The sequence below is a fragment of the Pelobates fuscus genome, chromosome 1 (assembly GCF_036172605.1).
Source record: "Pelobates fuscus isolate aPelFus1 chromosome 1, aPelFus1.pri, whole genome shotgun sequence".
NCBI classification, from domain to species: Eukaryota; Metazoa; Chordata; class Amphibia; order Anura; family Pelobatidae; genus Pelobates; species Pelobates fuscus.
Window position 1 is genome coordinate 111,437,146 of NC_086317.1, and position 24,660 is coordinate 111,461,805.

At 40.9% G+C, this 24,660-nt stretch overlaps 1 protein-coding gene and 1 pseudogene across 3 annotated transcripts in view; both read left to right on the forward strand.

Annotated features, from left to right (window-relative positions):
- Positions 1-24,660, forward strand: part of NLGN4X (neuroligin 4 X-linked) — a 371,997-nt gene that overhangs the window by 147,418 nt on the left and 199,919 nt on the right. The gene's annotated exons all lie outside the window — the stretch shown is intronic.
- Positions 15,595-16,319, forward strand: LOC134600702 (bax inhibitor 1-like; annotated as a pseudogene).

Consider the following 24,660-nt stretch of genomic DNA (forward strand, 5'->3'; position numbering starts at 1 on the left):
GGGGCCGGGGGGAGGACAGTAGGTCTCCCCGTCATTATTTTTATGGCCCCCACCCACCACGCAGGGGTGGGGGTGGGGGGAGGACAGAAGGTCCCCCCCCTCATTATTTTTATGGCCCTCACCCACCGCGCAGGGGTGGGGGCGGGAGGAGGACAGTAGGTCCTCCCCCATTGTGATTTATGGCCCCTACCCACCGCGCAGGGGTGGAGGCCGGGGGGGGGAGGACAGTAGGTCCCCCCCTCATTATTTTTATGGCCCTTACCCACCGCGCAGGGGTGGGGGCGGGGGGAGGACAGTAGGTCCTCCCCCATTGTGATTTATGGCCCCCACCCACCATGCAGGGGTGGGGGCCGGGGGGGAGGACAGTAGGTCCACCCACTCATTATTTTTATGGCCCCCACCCACCACGCAGGGGTGGGTGCGGGGGGAGGACAGTACCCCCATTGTGATTTATGGCCCCGACACACCGCGCAAGGGTGGAGGCCGGGGGGAGGACAGTAGGTCCCCCCTCATTATTTTTATGGCCCCCACCCACCACGCAAGGGTGGGGGTGGGGGGAGGACAATAGGACTCCCCATCATTATTTTTATGGCCCCCACCCACCACGCAGGGGTGGGGGTGGGGGGAGGACAGAAGCTCCTCCCCCCATTGTGATATATGGCCCACACCCACCGCGCAGGGGTGGGGACCGGGGTGAGGACAGTAGGTCCCCCCTCTCATTATTTTTATGGCCCTCACCCACTTCACAGGGGTGGTGGGGCGGGGGGAGGACAGAACCCCATTGTGATTTATGGACCCCACCCACCACGCAGGGGTGGGGGGAGGACAGTAGGTCCCCCCCAGTGTGTATCAGGGTCCCTGAGGACAGGTGTCAATCAATATCTGCCAAGTGACCCTATGTAGGCGGAACAGTCCCTTTTCTGCTCTGTGTCAGTGTGTATCAGGGATCCTTAGGATAGGTGTCAATCCATATCTGCCAAGTGACCCTATGTACGGGGAACAGTCCCTATTCTGCTCTGTGTCAGTGTGTATCAGTGACCTAGGTTAGGTGTCAATCCATATCTGCCAAGTGACCCTATGTAGGGGGAACAGTCCGTATTCTGCTCTGTGTCAGTGTCTGGAGGGAGTATCTGCAGTAGCAGAGGGTGTCTGGAGGGAGTATCTGCAGTAATACAGAGTGTCTGGTGGGAGTATCTGCAGTAACACAGGGTGTCTGGAGGGAGTATCTGCAGTAACACAGAGTGTCTGGAGGGAGTATCTGCAGTAACACAGTGTGTCTGGAGGGAGTATCTACAGTAGCACAGAGTGTCTGGAGGGAGTATCTGCAGTAACACAGAGTGTCTGGTCGGAGTATCTGCAGTAACACAGGGTGTCTGGAGGGAGTATCAGCAGTAACACCGAGTGTCTGGAGGGAGTATCTGCAGTAACACAGAGTGTCTGGAGGGAGTATCTGCAGTATCACAGAGTGTTTGGAGGGAGTATCTGCAGTAACACAGGGTGTCTGGAGGGAGTATCTGCAGTAACACAGAGTGTCTGGATGGAGTATCTGCAGTAACACAGGGTGTTATACGCTGTGTAATTTGACTCATAACTCTCTTATTGGTGGGCTTGGAATCTAACCAATCAGAGTGTTCTGTGTCATTTTAGAACTTTCCCACGCTGTGTAAAATGACACAGAACTTTTGAACTTTTCTTTACAGGTTAGTTGTTTTATCCCCTCTTCACTATTTTTTAGGGTGAGGGGGGTAGGTAGGGGGTAACTTTCTTGGGTAGGGTGGGTGGGTGACTAGGGGCTTGGGGACCCCTAGTCACCTTTGATTGGGTGGGGGGGATTTTTATTAAGGGCACCTACCCACCACTCAGGGGTGGGGGCTGGGGGCTGGACAGTAGGTCCCCCCATTATTGTTTTTTTTAGAGCCTCCACCCACCGCTCAGGGGTGGGGGCCAGGGGGGAGGACAGTAGGTCCCCCCACTCATTATTTTTATGGCCCCCACCCACCACGCAAGGGTGGGGGCCAGGGGGGAGGACAGTAGGTCCCCCGCCCACATTATTTTTATGGCCCCCACACACCGCGCAGGGGTGGGGGCAGGGTTTAGGACAGTAGGTCCTCCCCCATTGTGATTTATGGCCCCTTCCCACCGCGCAGGGGTGGGGGCAGGGGGAGGACAGTAGGTCCCCTCTCATTATTTTCATGGCCCCCACCCACCACGCAGGGTTGGGGGCAGGGGGAGGACAGTAGGTCCTCCCCCATTGTGATTTATGGCCCCCACCCACCGCGCAGGGGTGGGGGCCGGGGGGAGGACAGTAGGTCCACCCCCTCATTATTTTTATGGCCCCCACCCACCACGCAGGGGTGGGTGCGGGGGGAGGACAGTACCCCCATTGTGATTTATGGCCCCCACACACCGCGCAGGGGTGGAGGCCGGGGGGAGGACAGTAGGTCCCCTCTCATTATTTTTATGGCCCCCACCCACCACGCAAGGGTGGGGGCGGGGGGAGGACAATAGGACTCCCCATCATTATTTTTATGGCCCCCACCCACCACGCCGGGGTGGGGGTGGGGGGAGGATAGAAGCTCCTCCCCCCATTGTGATATATGGACCACACCCACCGCGCAGGGGTGGGGACCGGGGTGAGGACAGTAGGTCCCCCCTCTCATTATTTTTATGTCCCTCACCCACTTCACAGGGGTGGGGGCGGGGGGAGGACAGAACCCCATTGTGATTGATGGACCCCACCCACCACGCAGGGGTGGGGGGAGGACAGTAGGTCCCCCCCAGTGTGTATCAGGGTCCCTGAGGACAGGTGTCAATCCATATCTGCCAAGTGACCCTATGTAGGCGGAACAGTCCCTATTCTGCTCTGTGTCAATGTGTATCAGGGATCCTTAGGATAGGTGTCAATCCATATCTGCCAAGTGACCCTATGTACGGGGAACAGTCCCTATTCTGCTCTGTGTCAGTGTGTATCAGGGACCTAGGTTAGGTGTCAATCCATATCTGCCAAGTGACCCTATGTAGGGGGAACAGTCCGTATTCTGCTCTGTGTCAGAGTCTGGAGGGAGTATCTGCAGTAGCACAGGGTGTCTGGAGGGAGTATCTGCAGTAATACAGAGTGTCTGGTGGGAGTATCTGCAGTAACACAGGGTGTCTGGAGGGAGTATCTGCAGTAACACAGAGTGTCTGGAGGGAGTATCTGCAGTAACACAGGGTGTCTGGAGGGAGTATCTACAGTAGCACAGAGTGTCTGGAGGGAGTATCTGCAGTAACACAGAGTGTCTGGTCGGAGTATCTGCAGTAACACAGGGTGTCTGGAGGGAGTATCAGCAGTAACACCGAGTGTCTGGAGGGAGTATCTGCAGTAACACAGAGTGTCTGGAGGGAGTATCTGCAGTATCACAGAGTGTTTGGAGGGAGTATCTGCAGTAACACAGGGTGTCTGGAGGGAGTATCTGCAGTAACACAGAGTGTCTGGATGGAGTATCTGCAGTAACACAGGGTGTTACACGCTGTGTAATTTGACTCATAACTCTCTTATTGGTGGGCTTGGAATCTAACCAATCAGAGTGTTCTGTGTCATTTTAGAACTTTCCCACGCTGTGTAAAATGACACAGAACTTTTGAACTTTTCTTTACAGGTTAGTTATTTTATCCCCTCTTCACTATTTTTTAGGGTGAGGGGGGTAGGTAGGGGTCAACTTTTTTGGGTAGGGTGGGTGGGTGACTAGGGGCTTGGGGACCCCTAGTCACCTTTGATTGGGTGGGGGGGGATTTTTATTAAGGGCCCCTACCCACCACTCAGGGGTGGGGGCTGGGGGCTGGACAGTAGGTCCCCCCATTATTGTTTTTTTAGGGCCTCCACCCACCGCTCAGGGGTGGGGGCCAGGGGGGAGGACAGTAGGTCCCCCCACTCATTATTTTGATGGCCCCCACCCACCACGCAGGGGTGGGGGCCAGGGGGGAGGACAGTAGGTCCCCCGCCCACATTATTTTTATGGCCCCCACACACCGCGCAGGGGTGGGGGCAGGGTAAGGACAGTAGGTCCTCCCCCATTGTGATTTATGGCCCCCACCCACCGTGCAGGGGTGGGGGCCAGGGGGAGGACAGTAGGTCCCCCCTCATTATTTTTATGGCCCCCACCCACCACGCAGGGTTGGGGGCGGGGGGAGGACAGTAGGTCCTTCCCCCATTGTGATTTTTGGCCCCCACCCACCGCGCAGGGGTGGGGGCAGGGGGAGGACAGAAGGTCCCCCCTCATTATTTTTATGGCCCCCACCCACCACGCAGGGGTGGGGGCGGGGGGAGGACAGTGATTTATGGCCCCCACCCACCGCGCAGGGATGGGGGTCATGGGGGTTCAGAAGGTCCCCTGTCATTATTTTTATGGCCCTCACCCACCGCACAGGGGAGGGGGCGGGGGGAGGACAGTAGGTCCTCCCCCATTGTGATTTATGGCCCCTACCCATCGCGCGGTGGGTGGGGGCCGGGGGGAGGACAGTAGGTCCACCCCCTCATTATTTTTATGGCCCCCACCCACCGCGCAGGGGTGGGTGCGGGGGGAGGACAGTACCCCCATTGTGATTTATGGCCCCCACACACCGCGCAGGGGTGGAGGCCGGGGGGAGGACAGTAGGTCCCCCCTCATTATTTTTATGGCCCCCACCCACCACGCAAGGGTGGGGGCCGGGGAGGACAATAGGACTCCCCATCATTATTTTTATGGCCTCCACCCACCACGCAGGGGTGGGGGTGGGGGGAGGACAGAAGCTCCTCCCCCCATTGTGATATATGGCCCACACCCACCGCGCAGGGGTGGGGACCGGGGTGAGGACAGTAGGTCCCCCCTCTCATTATTTTTATGGCCCTCACCCACTGCACAGGGGTGGGGGCGGGGGGAGGACAGAAGGTCCTCCCCCATTGTGATTTATGGCCCCCACCCACCGCGCAGGGTTGGGGGCCGGGGGGAGGACAGTAGGTCCACCCCCTCATTATTTTTATGGCCCCCACCCACCGCGCAGGGGTGGGTGCGGGGGGAGGACAGAACCCCATTTTGATTTATGGACCCCACCCACCACGCAGGGGTGGGGGCGGGGGGAGGACAGTAGGTCCCCCCCCAGTGTGTATCAGGGTCCCTGAGGACAGGTGTCAATCCATATCTGCCAAGTGACCCTATGTAGGGGGAACAGTCCCTATTCTGCTCTGTGTCAGTGTGTATCAGGGATCCTTAGGATAGGTGTCAATCCATATCTGCCAAGTGACCCTATGTAGGGGGAACAGTCCCTATTCTGCTCTGTGTCAGTGTGTATCAGGGACCTAGGATAGGTGTCAATCCATATCTGCCAAGTGACCCTATGTAGGGGGAACAGTCCGTATTCTGCTCTGTGTCAGTGTCTGGAGGGAGTATCTGCAGTAACACAGGGTGTCTGGAGGGTGTATCTTTATCTACCGTGGGAATTAGGGAGTTATCTACTAAGCGGCTGCAATAGAAATTCTGAAATGCCGAAGTTCCGAAGTGTCGAAGTGCCAAAGTTGAAGAAGTTCCGAAGTTGCCGAAGTTCCGAAGTGTTGAAGTGCCGAATTGCCGAAGTCCCGAATTGCGAAAATTCCAAATTTCGGAATGCCGAACCGAACCGAAAATTTTCCCCATGCACATGCCTACAGAAAATGCTATCACAATTTTAGATCATGTGTAGGTGACCTTCACCACTCTAGATGTTGTGGACTAACTCTTCCCTGAAGCTTTGCCAGAATTATGGCTGTAAGAGGATTATGAGATGTAGTTCACAATACCTGGGGTACCAAATGTTTCCTATCCTTGATTTAGATACTCTGTTCATTGTGTATCAGTATGTGTTTACAGACACTTCTTACTTACCAACCGGGTTACATTCCTATGACCCGGTCATAGAGCAAATTGATCGGTAAGTAAGGAGTTAAGGGATTCTCTGCTCCGGTGCATTCGTCTATGTTTGGGGAAACTTCCCCGAACACAGACAAACGCACCAGAGCAGGGAATCGCTCTAATTTATGTTCTGGGAAATTTTTCCAAACATAGATTTGAGGGATTCCCTGCTCTGGTGCGCTTGTCTATGTTGGGGGAAGTTTCCCTGAACATGGAAATGCGCACCAGAGCAGGGAATCTCCACGATGGCTCACACTTACATCTGGTCGAAAGTGCGATCTGTCGTAAAACAGGTAGGTCGCTAAATGAGGACTACCTGTATTTGCTCGTATTCCCTCTATTGCATAGTGCTGTGGAATATGTTGGCGCTGTATATATACCTAATATTAATAATCATTTAAATATTTATTTAATAGAACTATTCCAATCCATTAAAATAGTTCCTGACCAGTTTTCTAAGCTGCAAAACTGTAGTTTACTATTCAGATAAAGCAAAAATATAATCTACAAAACGTTTGCACTGTTACAGATAAAGGCATGAGTCATAATTCCTCTGAATACATTATGGTTCATTCTGCTATTGTTTTCTAATGAAGAAATTTAAAATATAGTTCAAAATAAACAGCTCTTGGTAAACAGTGCTTTTTTAGGAACATTGTTTTTTTTTAATAATAGTAGTGAATACACAATTAAAGACAGATAATTTTTGTGTGCAATGTATGTCAGCTCTCAACACTGTTTTATGAGCTCATGTGGCTTACCAACTCGTAACTATCTCTTATTGTTCTAGATGATTATACTTCACAATAATACATTTACAGTGGAAAAAGCAACTTAAGCAGGGCAAAAATGTAACTGGCTTGATTAAAAGGTAGCATCCTGTGATGGTGTCACTTTAAATGAACTTGCTTTAACCCCTTAAGGACCAAACTTCTGGAATAAAAGGGAATCATGATATGTCACACATGTCATGTGTCCATAAGGGGTTAAGGGATAAAAAAACAAAAAACGAATCCAGCACAAAATGAAATTGGAGAGAATGGTAAACTAATTTAGTATGGTTTGCCACTTACTTGGGTTTGGTTGGGTTTACAGACTGTGTCCAGTATTCATAGAGCATCAGAAGCTGAATGTCAGTTTTATTTACTACAGAAATGGATTCAACTTACCGTATATACTCGAGTATAAGCCGAGTTTTTCAGCACATTTTTCGTCCCCCCTCCCTGCTTGCTAGGCTCCTTCCCTGGTGGTCCAGTGTCATTGGTAGTTCAGTGGGGGGAGAGGGGTGCTGGCAGAGCTGTACTTACCTTTCCTGCAGCTCCTGTCAGCTCTCTCCTCCTCCGCATGGTCTGTGCAGCTCCCTCTGTCAGCTCCCAGTGTAAGTCTCGCGAGAGCCGCGGCTCTCGCGAGACTTACACTGGGAGCTGACCGAGGTGCTGAACGGACGGCGCGGAGGAGGAGAGAGCTGACAGGAGCTGCAGAAAAGGTAAGTACAGCTCTGCCAGCACCCCTCTCCCCCAGTCTGTATTATGGCAATGCAAATTTGCCCCCATGGGTGGGGGCCCTAAAAAACAAGAAGGGGGACTGATTGTTTCCCATCCCCTCAGCCCCCACCCATGAGCAGCAGGTGGGAGCCATAAATGACAATGGGAGGAGGACCTAATGTCCCTCCCTGGTACCCACCAATAGGCGATGGGTGGGGGCTAAATGTAAAAAAATCCCCCCCACAGGTGACCAAAAAAATAAAAAAAAATGCCATACCTATCCCCCTCACACTAAAAATAGTGAGGGGTGGGGGACAATAAAACTCACTACGTGTAAAAAACAAACAAAAAAACATACCATTTGATGTCTTCTTTTTCCTGAAACCTTCATTTTTCAGCCCCCAAAAAGATCAAATTAAAATCCATAAAGGCTGTTGAACTTTGAAAAGAAAAAAAGACCCAAGTGCCAAGAAGAAAAACACACACAAAAAAAAATCCTGACGCTAAAAAAATAATCCATCTTAACCCAGCAAGGGCACAGGGCAGACTGTGATCCGTAGGGCGGGGAAAGGCTTATAAAGCCTTCCCACACCCTGCAATTTGACTCAGAGCACTCTGATTGGTTGGTTTAAGCCAATCAATAAGAGTGCTCTGATAGGTTAATAGTGAGCCTTACAGATAACAAATCAGATGTAGTGGAGTTGGGAGGGGGGGTTAAGAAAAAAATGGATGCGGCCATGACAGTGCTCTAAGCTCCTCCTTGTGTCAAAGAAAGTCAAGCGTAGGAAAAATACATAAGACAAAGTAGCTCCTTTATGTTCTAAAGAAAACTCAATCAGAAATAAAGAAAAGAAGAACATATTCTGAGGAAGGAAGAGAATAGGAAGCAATTGGGAAAAGTTAAGTTTGGCGTGACAGTTCCGCTTTAAGTGTCAAACTTGTTTAACAGATTATCCTAGCAAACTCCAGGGCACTAGTGGAACTGTATCATCACTTCTAGTTTTTCTTTAAGACTGCATGTAAATGGTCTCATGTACTCTCTTTATGATACATTACATCCCTTATTGATTCTCCAGCATTACATTTGTCTGGAGCATGATGGTTGTTGGAGTTCATTGTAGACTTATTACCGAGGACCTCTGGCACTTGACTGACTAAGATTGAAGGCACCATCATACTTTACCAATACATTCTATGTGATGAGAATTTTTATCACATATTTTTTTATTAGATTTTTGTAGAACATTGATCATTGATCACAACCATAACCATGCATTTCTAATGAGGCCAGTGGGAACTCAAATTTACACAGATTTCACACCAATGGGCTAATTAACTTTCAACAGTCATTATACAGTCATCAAATGCCTATCTATGGATTGGAATGGTTTAACCCCTTAAGGTCACATGACATGTGTGACATGTCATGATTCCCTTTTATTTCAGAAGTTTGGTCCTTAAGGGGTTAATGGAAATGTTTTTATTTTACTACAGTTGATCAGTATTGGTGACCACTTATAATCCAATAATTGAATATATAATCAACAGGAGCTGTAGTTCAAGCTTGAATATGCAAACACACATATGTTAATAATGTAACACACACTTATAAGGCTCCCTTATTCCCACAATTTGTAAACTATAAACACAGTTAAGAAGAATACCAACACGGGGTTCACACAGAGTAAATCAACATACTAGGACATGTTGTGTAATCTTATTTCCCTATAAGAGGATCTGAAAGGTAATAAGGCAGATAGATAGATTGCTGGAAATCTTTTGTTACACCAAAATGTCCTTAAATGACTAGGATTAGCTCTATGGTTAACTAATTAATCAGATGTTTTTTTCATTATTAATTCCCAAGGGATATCATCTTTCAAAATTAGGTTCTACTTAGTTAAACGTAATGGTCCAGGGCCATGGAGGAGACTTCAGGGCTCTCTTATACAATGCTGCTTTTTTTTCACTGTTTGACCACTGGCATAGTCCAAAAAATATATATATCTTATTGCACTGCTATTTTCTATTGGTGAGGTATTCTGAGTAAAACACTCCAAAGTGCAAATGGATTATGCAGAGCTAACATACATATTGGGCTTAAACTCTTTATCAATTTCAATGCATGTAATTCTGTTATATGAGGGAAATGTTTTTTCATAACCATACAATACATTGTGCAGCATGGTCAGTGCTGTCTTTGCTTATTTGAATATGTTCACATGACATTCTGAGTAAGTATTTAAGTATTACACAAATTATAAAATATATATTAACCGCTTCAGGACCAAAATCAAGTATAATATTTTTTTTTGTAGCATTAAATCTTGCCCATAAAGCCTCACTCTCCATCATGTATACTCTAGTTATGATTTCCTGCCTGGAACCAGTTTCTCTGCCAGAAACCTCAAGTCATTAATATAAAGCACGTAAAGATGCTGAAAATATAGGCTCACCCCCTGCTTTCAAACAGTACAGGATATTTTACTGGGTGATATCATTCTGACAGTCAAGGTGGGGGTAGGAGCAAATGGATTCAAACATTTCACTGTCATCATTGCATTAGCAATCCTGAGATTGATAAAGATTGTTACAACAGTTTTAAATAAATTCACTTTAGAAATATATAATTTAACTGTATTTACTGTATGTTGGCATTATGCTCAAATAAGACTATTTTTACATTTTAATAAGCTGTACTGCTAGTGATGCCTCTGGGCTCCTTACAAATACCTAATATTATATACTGTCTAAAAAAAGTTGTTAACATCCCAAATATGTTTATGAAGCATGAATGAAAAGGTGAAAAATAAAAATGGTGTAAATGTACATTTTTAATCTTTACGTTTGTAGCAAAGCTATCTATACAGTAAATTGTTGTGTTGTGATATAGTTAGATGATAGCTATGAATGCCTGGCTTCAAATACACGTTAAGCTAATATTTTTTCAGTCATAAAGTGCTTGGTAGTGAATGGGTTAATTAAAAAAAGTGATGTAGCGTCTATTGGCTTGCTGAGCAGTTTCACTAATATTTCATGTTCATTCATGGCCCCTAATGAATAGTTTAATAGGGCCGGCTCTCTTATTGCCCGCTATAAGATACATTTAAGATCTGTGCATGTGTGCGTATGCTGCACAATGAAGTGTATTATCATGGAAAACATTTCCCACATATCGCAGGTATGCAAACTGAAGAAGGGCCAACATGTTTGCAGAATTTTTGTTAATTTTACAATACATTGGGATACACTATCAGGCTCCGCACAGTCAATTTGCACTTTGGAGTTTTTTTGTTCTTGTTTACTATGAAAACCACGCCAATAGAAGATAGCGTTGGCTACGTCACTTTTTACAACATTGAACTGAAAAATTAGGTAATTAGGTAATTATTTAGACACTGCAACGACCTTTTACTATTTCTCTGCATTTCACAAAATGCAGTGTGGGCAAATTGGTGCAATAATGATAATGATCATGAGAGCATAGGCAGTTTTAGTGCTGGAATGACACCTTAAACATTATATCCATTTAGTTATATATTCTAGTTTTTTACTAATAGCAGTTAATTCACAGTGATTTGATATTACAATATAAAAGAGCAATGTATTATAGACAAGTTTATTAATAATTTATTGGAACAAAGGATAGTTGAAGAACAAATAACTGAAGACAGAGATGACTCACTGTTTATGCAATAGTGGTATAAGTTCAAAAATGCTCAAGAATTAAAAGCATAAATGAATGATCTCTTGTTCAGTAAAGGAGACATTATTTCATTCGGAATGTATCAAAAATAGAAATATTGCTAAATATTGCAACCCCATAGTACAACTAAAGATGTTGAGCTTTTTTTATTTTACAAAAGATTTATTGGAATTATATATAATTTTATTCATGTTACCTTTATTATATATCAATTTAAAATCAGCAGTTAGAGTATTCAACTGCTAAGTCTGCAAATGTTAATGAGAACAGCAGGCTATTTCAGTGTTTTATGGGAGATGTAAAAAATATCTTTCTAAGTGCCAAAATAATTTGAAACAATTTTTTTCAATGGTTTATAAAATCCTATCCTGCATTAAGAGTTAATGTCAGGGAATGAGTTATAATACAGATACATTCACTGAAATCTGCCAAAGACATGTTGGGTAAATTGGTATTTAAGCTGTAAAGCCAAACACACTGAGTTATTTCTCTTGTAAAGACAGTGTCAGTAAATGTAATGTAAACATTTTGATTGTCTTTTGCTTGTATCCAAAGGGAAATTGTGTAGTGTTTTTTACCATGTCACACACAATTGGCAAAATGTACCCTGGGGTTTATTTGTTTTTTTGTTCAGATCAATGTAAAAATAAATGACCCATCAGCCATTAAAACACACTGAATTAGATAGGATAGACATTTTTGGTCCAAAAATAAATGACTAGAAGACATGTACCTTGACTGTCTGTGTAAATCAATGACTGTATAATATCATCTAGGGATTATAAGCAAACCAATAAAGTGCGTTTCTTTATTAAAACATTTAACGAACATAACTATGGCTTTTATGTAGTTGGTAGCATTTTTGAGCACTTTGTGTAATTTTATCATCGCAAAACAGGTGGTATTTTAGGTGCTAAATGCTGCTAAATATTGAAATAAGTTTTACTGGTTTCCATGGTGATGATTGGCCCTTATTCAGCACCTTTTCCTGGACGAAGTCACGTAAGGAGTTATATATTCATATAAACTGTGTGATCACAATAATTTCGTGACATTGTCATGAATGATGTATACATGTCAAGGTTTGAAAGGTATTTTACATATGGTATTAGCTTGTTTGACCCATTCCTTATTTGTAAATTCAACTTGTCAACATATTCTTAAATTTTGATATAACACATTCTAAAATACATTCTAAAAACACCATTGTTAGGTCATATTAGTCTCCGTTGCACAGGTCTAATTGAATACGATGTGTCTCGGCCACAAAATGGGGCTCACAAGACTATAATGGTAACCCAATACACTCATGAGGTATGATGAGAACCACTACTGTATAATATTCAAAAAAAAAATTATGTTCGGTAACTTAGAAGGATGAAAAGCAAAGTTCGAGAACTTTTTAATTTGGGAATTTTGTCCTAGATATGCAATTCTTCAAAACTGACCTTTAGTTAGCATAATTCATAATGTTAGAAAGTCACCCTGGAAGTGATTTACCAAGGTGCCTCCATAAAGCAGTGCAGTTTTTACATAATGTACACACATAAGTATAAACAATGTCACAAGTATCGAATACTTATAACAAATAACTGTAAATTGTTCTCCTTTTTAAATAATCTTAAAGTTCCAAAATGTGCCCTCATTCTATTGTTAAACTGTAGACTAGTCATAGAGAAACAATAGAAAGTAGTACTGTAAATAAAGTACTGTGTTTTTTCAGAATACAGGAAACCATTTTTTTACTGTCTGTACCCAGTGTTGTATCCTGGTTTTGTGCTGCCCTAGGCACTCTCACTAACAGACACACACATAGTAACACACTCCCAGACATACACACACTCACTAACAGACACACACACTCACTAACATACACACACATACTAACAGACACACACACACACACACACACATTTTTTTTTACCTTTAAACTGTCTGTACCCAGTGTTGTATCCTGGTTTTGTGCTGCCCTAGGCACTCTCACTAACATACACACACATAGTAACACACTCCCAGACATACAAACACTCACTAACAGACACACACACTAACAGACACACACACTCACTAACAGACACACACACACACACACACACTAACAGACACACACACACTCACACTCCCTCACTAACAGAAATAAACACACTAACAGACACACACTCACTCACTAACACACACACATACACACACTAACAGACACACACACACTCACTCACTAACAGACACTCACTCACTAACAGACACACACTCACTCACTAACAGAAACACACACACACACACACTCACTAACAGAAATAAACACACACTAACAGACACACAGACTCACTCACTAACACACACACACTAACAGACACACACACAGTCACTAATAGACACACACACACACTAACAGACACACACACTCACATTAACATACTCACTTTTTTAAAAAATTCAATCCCCCCAGCCTCCTTACCTTTGGGAATGCTGGGTGGGGGCAGGGGGGTTCTCCCTTACCCTGGAGTCCAGTGGGGCTGCTGGGAGGGCGGCGCTGGTGAGGGAGCACTGATTAGTGAGCTTTCTGCTCAGCTCCCTCGAGCGCTGCACAGTGATGCCGGGAGCCAAAATATCACCAGTGCCACCCGCCCACCCAGCCGCCCACCCGCCCGCCTGGAATGTCAGTTAGTTGCCAGGCTAACAAGACATTTGCCTGGGCATTTGGGGGCGGCTTTTTTTGCCGTCCCTGGAAAGTGCCGTCCAAGGCAAATGGCTATATATCTCAAGACTAGCTCCACCATAAGACACAATGTGTAGGTGAACAACAGGAGGGGGTCACACACAAAGGTGCTAAGAGATATTGAATGGGGAATAAGATAAACTTAAAACCAGGTAACACATTTAACTGCTTGTTTTATTTTGTTCATATAAAACTCTTCTTAAAATGTATGACATGCTATGGCCTGACTACCCACCATTGTATGATTATTTAGAATTCCACCATGTGGCTGGTGGGGAGGATTCTAGGTCCTACCCCGCGCTTTATTATAATTAGGAACCCCCACCTACCACCCACAAGGGAGCTCAAGGGGACACCAGTTACCTCTCTTATATTATAAAATCCACCACTAACCATAGATAATGGCAGGAGAGACATAAGAATGCTCCCCTCTTTTTCTTGCTATACATACACATACAGTCAGGAGAGAAAAAAAAGTACACCCTGTTTTAATTCTATGGTTTTACATATCAGGGCATCATACAACTCATCTGTTCCTTAGCATGTCTAAAATCAGGTAATTACAACTTCAGATGAAAAACACCACATGACATATTATTATACCATATGATTTATTTTAAATGAAAATAAAGCCAAAATTAAGAAGCCATATGTGAAAAACTAATGGGAGTGGGGTACATTAATGTTGTGGCAGGATTATGCAATGTATGATCATATTCTGTAACTAAACCCCCCATTATTATTGCGTAGGAGAGGTGTTTTTAAATAAAACTATTCTGTGAAACTTGAAATTGCTGTGTAGTGAATAAGTAAGTGCGCTGGATCTTGTATGTTGTATGAATTGGCCCCAGCAGCACCCTATAATCTATGCGTGTTCAGGTGAGTGCAGCCTCTTGGTTTCACACACACAGTTACAGGCAGACAGTCACATACACATAGACTTACAGGCAGATATGTCTTATGGACTCCATAGGCATTTTACTTATTAATTTATTTTGGTTTTATTCTTCTTAATGTGGTGGCTGGCAAGCAAGTGCTGGCCAGCCTCCACATAAAAACCCTTGCCCTCCTGAGGTTTTTTTTTTTTTTTTTATCTATTTGCCTACTGGCTGTTTGTGCTGCCACCTGGCAAATAGTATTTAAAATGATCATTCACTTGTAAAAAAAAAAGCGAGTGAATAATAATTTGTGTATGTTCATCCTGCCAAATGTATTCAGTTCACAATATTAGTAAAACTGGTGCTTTGTGTTTGTTCAGAATTAAAACTTGAAAAAGCACTGATTTTAATCTGTACACTAAATGTATCTGCACGATTGCTGATTACTCACCCTGACCAACCATATTTGGCTTTAGTAAATATGAAAATTGCCATTGCAATATGAATTCGGTCATTTTCACCGGATTTTGTGAATGCAGACAAGATCTGGTATTTAGTGAATTACTCTGCTAGTATTTAGAAGCAGCTGTTGTCTTGTGAAGCACTGTGTTTGTACCTGCCAATTTCTTTCTTTGCTTTGTAAATTCATAAACAGATCAATTTTAAAGATATATTTTAATATATGTATAATTTGATCATTTTATATGGACATGCAGACTGCACAACTTTTTTTTTAACAGCAAATACAGAATATGATAAAAACGAAGAAAATTTGTAAATACTGTAAAGTAACTATACAATTATACCATATCCTCAAATAAAAAAATATGACACGCGGGACAGCGATACGACAGGTAGAGGCAGATTCTTGGACCAGTCATTGACAAACCACGAAGAGTACTCCAACATGGATTTTCTTGATCGGATTATCAATGTTCAAGGTCTTCTAAAGTTCTCCCATATCTCACATTCTACACAGCAGCACTTGAAGAGAATCTACTCTAGCTTTTCTATCAGGCAGCTGTCAGTACCTATGTAAATGCTGTCCTCAGACTGTCACAGGGCAACTTCTTGTCCTTTGCAGGTTCATTGGGTATGATGATATGGCTCATGTATACCCCTCACAGCTATGAGACAGAGATACAAAAATTCTTGCTCGATTTGCATTCTTCTCTGGTGTTGGCTTGGGTCATAAATCCTAGCATTATTTCAACTGCTTTCCTAGGCACTGCTGTTATATTCATATGTATTTCACTCATTGCCCTATATGCACAGCACCATAGATTCCTGTTCCTGGGAGGTATCCTTTAGTCTGCGCTTAGTCTGCTTGTTATCTCAAAATATGTAATTTTTTGTTGTCTTCAAAATGCATATGTACATTGGTTTACTGGTTATGTGAGCCTTTGTCTTGTTTAAAACTCAGCTGACTGTGTGTATGAATGTGGGACTGTGTGCATGTGACACTACATCATCGAAAATGCAGAACCCAGGGACAATGATTATGTGTGGCACTGTGTTGACCTGTTTCTGGACTACATCACCGTTTTCAGGAAGCTAATGGTAATTCTGACTATGAATGAGAAGGAAAAGACTAAAGAGTGGATATACACTGGTTTGCCATCCTATTCATAATGTCATCATATTTTTTCTTCTGTGTACTGTGCCCTATTACTATATAGAAAAATATAATTTGAAATTAAGTTGTTTAAAGCTCCTGCTGAAAAGATGACATTAGTGGAATATAGATCTTTGCACATAATCCTTTTGGAGCTCAAATGACCCCAATCAAAAAAATTAAATTAAAAAATTAAATTAAAAAAACAACATATTTACTCATCTATCGCTTCCTCGCCAATATACAGCACTTCTCAATATTTAGCAGAGATACAAACCACTTTAATAAATCATTGCTATAGATTGGTTGCATCTTCATCACAAAGAGTAGCTTGATATCAAATATCCAAAGACGTAAATAATGACATCCAAATGTAGGAATGAGAAATACCCTTCATATATCATAACTAACCATAATGAGCTTCATCTGCAGGAAAACACACAAATGCAACTAATTAAAGGAACACTCAACAACCTAGAGCCCTTTAGCTTGCCATCATGGTTTTTGTGGGAAAAGTGTGTTCTCTTTTTTTCATTTTACAAAAAGTGTAAAAGACAGCAGGATCTGGCACTTTTATAAATTAACCTTGTTATACCCCCTGGCTGTCAATCAGACAACTACTCCAATTACTTCCTGGTATGTTTAGCTCAGTTGAGCCAAGCACAAAAGGCAAGCAAATGCCCAGAACATCTGCCTTGCCAAGCTATCTTATTAAGCTGTGATTGGACAGTCTGGGTTCTGAAAGAATGAGAGGGAGACAAGAGATCTGCAGCTTTTGCAAGCTGTACTTAGATATACGCTTAAAGAAATTGCATAATTGAATGCATACATATTTTCAATGAAGGTATATCTACTAAATTGTTATAAATTAAAAAAAAATAAAAAAAATAATAAAATATATATATATATATATATATATATATATATATATATATATATATATATATATATATATATATATATATATGTATATACCCATTGGAGTGCTCCTTTAACCCCTTAAGGACCAAACCTCTGGCATAAAAGGGAAGGGTGTCCTTAAGGGGTTAAAGAGGCACTGTAAGCACCAGAATAACTACAGCTTCTAGAAACATAGAATGTGATGACAGATAAGAACCATTCAGCCCATCTAGTCTGCACAATATTCTAAATACCCAATTTTTCTTCTCAGTTACCAGATGCTGATTGGTGCTATGCATCAAATTACTGCACATCCACAGTAACTTCCCAGTGCTTCCCAATGAGAAAGCATTAGATTGGCTGAGGTAATCAAGTTTGATTATCTCAGCCAGGGAAGTGGGGTGGCTATGGCAAGACTGGCACACTGGGACTAGTGAAAGTGAGTAAACTGCATACCAGGATTAATCCACACGACTTGCCATTTTGGAGAGGCTACTGACCCAGTCATCTAGCCATCAATAGTTGGCCCTTGTCAAAGTCACTCAGATATTTTTACTTGATCATTTTTCCTGCTTCCAACACATGAAATTCAAGAACTTACTGTTCACGTGCTGCCAAATATATCCTAGTCTTTGGCAGGTGTCATTGTAATGATATGATCAATGTTCTTCACTTTACCTTTCAGTGGTTTTAATGTTAGGCCTTATCAGTATATATATTTCATTGTTAAATTGTTATTTGGACATCCATATATTGTTTGCTTTATTTACACGTATAGACAGCTGAAGATAAATTTTAATTTGTTAACTCTCTGACTTTAAAGAATTATGGTTCTATTTTTATTCCATTGCTTGCTGCATCTCTACTTATGTTAGGGGTGTAAGAGAGACTTGAAACATCTCTGAGCTATGCTAACTCACTTCTTCTTTGCTCCGCATAGACAGAATAGAAAAGTTCAAAGTGATAGAGAATACTGAGGTTCCCATCTACATTATTCACTCAAGCACTCCTGGAGAACATTCTTTAACATGGATTTCAAAAGATTTATTTACCTAAAGACTTCCAAAATATGCTAGCAAGTTATAAAATGGACTCAAACAAATTTGAGTTTTGTTTTAGAACACATTATTGATAATAAATAAAATAAAACCCAATTAAATTATTGAAGTTTATGAACTTGGCTTGATGCAAATAATTGTATACCCTTCCTTCAAAGAAGCATAACATCTGCTTAAATAATAATGAAAATATCCTGTTTACATTGTATAAATTATTATAATTGCTGCCTATTTTTTTCCTCAATATGCTATGATTTTACTCTTTTATAACGCTAATAAATACAGATATAATATCCACCACATTTTTGTTTATAGGTCTTTTTTGCTCTCCTTTCTCCATCTGCTTATTATTTGTATCTGACAGTCTAGTATAAGAGTTAAGGCATGCTTGCTTTAAAATGTTGGAAATCCAATTAAATATAACAATGGTTCAGTCATATGCAGGTGGTAATATTTAATTACAGAAACCACATATTAATGTTCATATTCACTTTATTTCAAACTAATAATCAGGAGGCTTATTGTTGGAATTAGTAAAAAAAAAACATAAATCAAATTAGTCAGGCCATCTACAGATTATTGAAGAAAAGTTTTTGTGGGAAATAAATTGGGTTTAATTTGCGCATCTTCAACTACCCCTAAAACTACCCATCTTAGAGATTGTAACGGATTACCTGGCACCCCAACTGGGTACCTCCGTTGATGGATGCTCCTATGCAAATTACCAGTCTTGCTATTCAGGTAGTGCATATTACTGTTGCTACCAACAGAGGGCACTACACAAGCTCCATAGCCAAATCCACCTAGTTGGTAGCAATCCTTATCAGTACAGGAGAGCAGGCAATACATCCCAGGGGCCATAGTCACATGGCAGGAGGCTGGCAATCAATCTTCTCCAATGCCCAGTGGCGAGGCTGGTTCCGCCACAGAGATATTATATTTAATTTATCTACAGTTCGATGTAAGAGCTTTACCTTCCGGGAAATAGTGGAACCACTAGAGCCAAAACATATCTTACGGAAGTAATGTTTTAATGAATTAAAAAAAAAACTAACAGTGCTTAAAATATATTATATATAATAGCACACAATGAAAGTATACGAAACTGTGCTGATACAATTATAAAAATTAAATAAAAACACAGAAAAACCTGAACTAACATGACTTATCAAGCCAGTTTCTCTGTGGGAAAGCCTAGTACTTGTAAAAATAATATCCAGGGAGAATCCATTCAATCCCTGGAATCCCTCTCCAGATCACATGGCAGTATGGCATGTCCAAATTTACAATGCTAATCAATCACAACTGACAGGTCTCTGTCAGTTTGCTAACACAATTTAAATGGACAGTGACTGCAACTTGCATGCTACATATGTCATTTTATATTGTTATTTGTTTTTGTTGTTCAACTCGTTGTTGCTTGTGGTTCTGCAGACATAAAAAATAAACAATGTTATTCAGGTGTTAGCTAATATCTTAATAAAGAGGTTCCCAACCTAGTGCTCAAGTACCCCTCTACCAGTCAAGGATTTAGGGATTACCCTGTTGTGCCTAAAGTGTTTTTGTTTTTCTAAAAACACCTTAGGCACTACTAGGTAATCCCTAAATCATGGACTGTTATGGGGTACTTGAGGACTGGGTGGGGAACCACTGTCTCAATATATTGTAATCCCACCCCATCTTGCATGTGTTGGATTATTGGATAGGATACATAATCATATATGCATTAGGCAAGGGAAACACACAAATTAGCTTGTTTCACTATTGTCAAAGGGACCTGGATTGACCCAAATTGACCTAAATTGACTTTTAAAGCAGGGAGCCTCTTCCAATATTCCAATATTGCTATAACATGGACTATTGCAACACTAGCAGATCCTTGCACATACAAACACACACTCACAGAGAGTTTTGTAACAGTTCATTTTGTTAGCCATTTATTTTCCCTTTGAAAAATAATGGTTTAACCCCAGCTTTTGTTTCATGCACATAGTATATGTTACAGGTTAGCTTGCTATGGTGAATAACCTTTATTGTTAGGTTATGATGTTAGATCCAACTAGGCACATATCAGTTATACGTTGGGTCTGGTGTTTGGCATAGTTACTGTTCTCTAAGTAGTTTTGAGGGATTGATGCATTAAATACACCGATAGTTAGCCAGAGATATGACACCATGGGGAGGCAAAGTTAAATGAGAACGGTATCCCTGCTGTATCAGTCTAGAAAGTAGAGTTTTACTGACACAACTTATTAAAATTAAAACACATTTAATTATAACTTTATATCTGAAATGCAAGCATGCCCCATACAGGCCTCAATGCCTAGCTAAAAACCTGCATCTATCCTCTATCCGTGCTTATCCCTTTCACTCTCACTTCAAGGCTTCTCTAGGGCTGCACTGTTTCTTTGGCACATCTTGTTCCATCAGACTTTCACTTAGTCTCCATTCCTATAAAATATAAAAACAAACAATTAAGGGCGCTAAATTTTTAAAGTGCAAACATATTGCAGCAACTTTAAAAATGTAGCGCACTTAATTGTTTGTTTTTACGTTTACAGGAGTGTCCAATGAGCTAATACACTTTTTAGGTGCTGCTTTAACTTATTATTATTTATTTATTTTTTCTATTACTAATAGCGCCACTTTTTTCACTTGTTTTCTTGTGTTTTATACTCCATTCCTTTAAAATATAGCCAAAAATTAACTCCTCTTCAAACTGTTAACAGCTTTCCTTCCGAAACCACACTTGCCAGTCTTCATTGTAAAATTTTCCAGCAAGCTACATTTTCATTACCTGAAATACGTGATACCCTTAACTCCTGTGTCATTTTACCCCACACTATTTAAAATTTAAGCTCCTGTGAGCAGGGAAGTCAGTACCTTATTTTCTTGTACGTCCAACTTGTCTTGTTGCAACTTCGTGCTTGCTAGTCTACCTGTTGTGCTGCAGAATTTGTTGCAATTTTATAAATAATAATAATAACTTGGCAGTAGCGATCTTTGCCCTCGCAGAAAACAATATGGAGATGGTGATTTTGTTTCTTCCATGTACAGTGAGTGAATTTGAATTATTTCCCTAGAATTATCACACCACGAAACAACTTGGGCCAACTCACATCAGATTGTATATTTTTCTTAAAACCCCAAAGTGCTTAATTGCCTGTCAAGTTAAATTGTAAGACATTTAAATATATATTTTTTCCTAAAGTAAATCAAATCCAGTAAAGTGAAATAGCAAAAAAAGACAAAACTGACACAGGATAAGCTGCGATCTATTGTTATACAGGGATGTAATCAAAATGATGCAGTATGATTATGTACATGCAGAGCCAGTTCAATGAAATGTAAATGGATTATGCATTTCAATACATAGCACAAGCATTTAAGCTTATCTGAAAGCAGACATTGATTGGAAGAATAATTTAACAGTGGCTCCTGAAAGTATGGAAGATGAATTTCATAAATATATTTGATGTAGTTTACCATTCCGAATCAGATTCTGTTCACCTACCACATTTTTTATATAGTATTTAAAATGTGTATCATTATTTTTTTCTTGTTATTGTTATGCATCTAGATCTGCAAAGTACCTTCATTTTACAATGAACTTTGTCATTTTTCGGAAGTTGAACAAATTGCATATCTATGTGATTGTATTTTGCAAACAAAAGTACAAAAGGAATACTAAAAATACAAGCTTTTCCTATGATAGCATTTAAAAATATACACATAGATTACATTCTGACACATTTGAATTTTTTAAGAATATAGAAAATTAGGAAAATGTAGATTACGGGTAAATAGGAATAAATATGGAAAACATGTCTGTTACAATACGTGGTCTAGTATTCAAAATAACACAGCTTTAATTGAGATATCCAGGAAGCACAGGAAACATTGAAAGATGTACTGTAGAGTAGGATAAGAAAATAAGACAATGGAACAGGATTACCACAAAGGGATTTGGAAAATGTAGATGGTGAAGGAGAATGAAAAAACCCTTAGACAAGCAGACAGGCAAATAGACAGACAGGCAGATAGACAGACAGTTAGACAGAAATAGATAGATAGATAGATAGATAGATAGATAGATTTCAGTTGTGATTTAAATAGAAAGGATAAAAAAATGTACATTGTTCATTTTTAAAAAAAAATGTTCAGCATGAAACTAATAAGTTCAAGAAGAAACAAAGGCTTAAAAAACCCCAAATAGTACACGTTTCAAAACTATATAAAAATCTGCTAGACAAACAGAATCAGATTTGGAATGATAAGTTCCTTGCCATGACACATTTTGCCATGATTTCAGGAGTCACTGGTAAATTATTCTCCCAATTGAAATTTACATAAATTAGTTATTTTTGTTTGTTTAGTTTAGTTTTCTTTACATATTTAAATTAACGGTGCCCCTTTTCTTGGATAACAATATCAATAAGTCATCTATTCTTTAACCTAAAACATTGTGGAAAAAGTGGGTTTCTCGCTGGTTTAAGATCAGTGTTAAAATGCAGTGAGAATTAATGTTTATTCTATTAGATTATGTTTTACATTTTAAAACAGTAACTTGCTGCATACATATCATTATGTGTGGCATATTGTCGAACTCATCTATGCAAGTCTCAATGTTTTAAGTGGTTGGAATTTGATAGTGATGTCATTTTTGCCACTATATAATGTTTAAGCATGGCCATTTTGCAAGATATACTTTGTTTTCACATTTGTTTTGTTTACTTGTTATTCTGTTCTGCCACTATAGTGTAGAGTTGTAAGCATATCACGTGTAATCATGTCATTCCTAATGCTCCTTTTACTAGACAGATAGAGTTAGAATAGAACTCTTGTATTTAGGAATATGTAGGCACAATATCACCATGGATACCTGTCCAGAACCAGAAATAGCGTAGATAATGTGTAATCAATTCCAGTTTACTATGCAGCATCAACTAAATCCAACATTATATACAGTACATGTCTTTTCTTTACAAGCAATATACAAACTTGGATGGCAGGCGAATGTCTAAAACATATTTAGTTGGTAGTATTGTAGTAGTTTAGTTTTTTTGTAAAGGTGAAAAAATACAAAAAAAAGAATGCAGTTTCCGAATGAATCTAAAATGGATGCTGTCCAGGAGGTGGGAGGGTCTGGGAGGGAGGGTCTGCTGCTGATTGGCTGGAATGTGTCTGCTGACTGTGAGGTACAGGGTCAAAGTTTACTCAATGATAATGAATAGCGGGCGGACCGAACAACGCATATGTTCGCCATCCGAGGCGAACGCGAACAAGCTATGATTGCCTGGAACTATTCGCCAGCGAACCATTCGGGACATCTCTGTTCAACTATTATCACTTTAGTGTCTAACCCTGTATGTTATCAATAAACTATCTATTATCAACTAATGACTTTTCAGTGGCATAAAGAAAACACATATTAATTACATTTTATGTAAATTTTATGTACTCAGTACTAAAGTAAAGATGTGTGATAAGACAAATGTAAATCACTGCTTCCACTGCTAGACAACTATTTACTATTTATTATCTATCTTTTTTTTGCCATTGAAATGTAAGCAAATGGGATGTATCTCAGTAACATAAAAGAAGATGTACATGAACTAAATATTATGAGTTAGCTTAAACGGAAAGACAGATATCATCTTTATTTCTTGTGAATGAGGTAGAAATGAAAACTCAATAAATATAATGAACTATATGTAACCCATAGAATGACTGATAGAATGGCATAATGTCACACCATTTAAAATAGCTGTAATCATTATAGTATATGAAAGAGTCTCTGAAAGCATGTCTAAATTCTACTTTATTTTCTTTTAAATGTCTGTTGCCACATATCCTTCCTCTCATCCACTGACATAATTTAGGAAAGCACTGCTTTACTATACTGCTGTCCAGGTACTTGGTATACTTAGCATGTTCTACTCTCTCACACCTGCAAGCCACCCTTCTTCGCCATGTGCATAGCACTGGGAATGTAAGATGAGCTGTGCACACTCATAGCATAGCTCATCTAATGCAAATTAAGGAGCCTAATTTGCATGTCCTTATGATGCAGTGCATACCCTCAAGTGTCTCTATTTAGGAGAGAAAGCCCAATTTTAGAGGTAAATTTCCTCTTTCTCCTCTCTATCCTAATGTCCCCATTTTCTATGAGCTCCATGATATTAGAGTTTGTGTAACAGAGTGTCATTAAAAAAAAAAAAAACTCACAATAATATGTCCTTAGAAATCAGCCTGTGTAAATAAGTACTCATTCTAAAGTGCATTTTAGTTGCAAATTTTTTTCAAGATCAGCAGTATGCCTGGAGTTATGGGAGGCTGTTTTTGCTGGCCAATATATACCCTTCTTCAAGCTGCCTCCTGATGTTCTGCCGACGTTTTG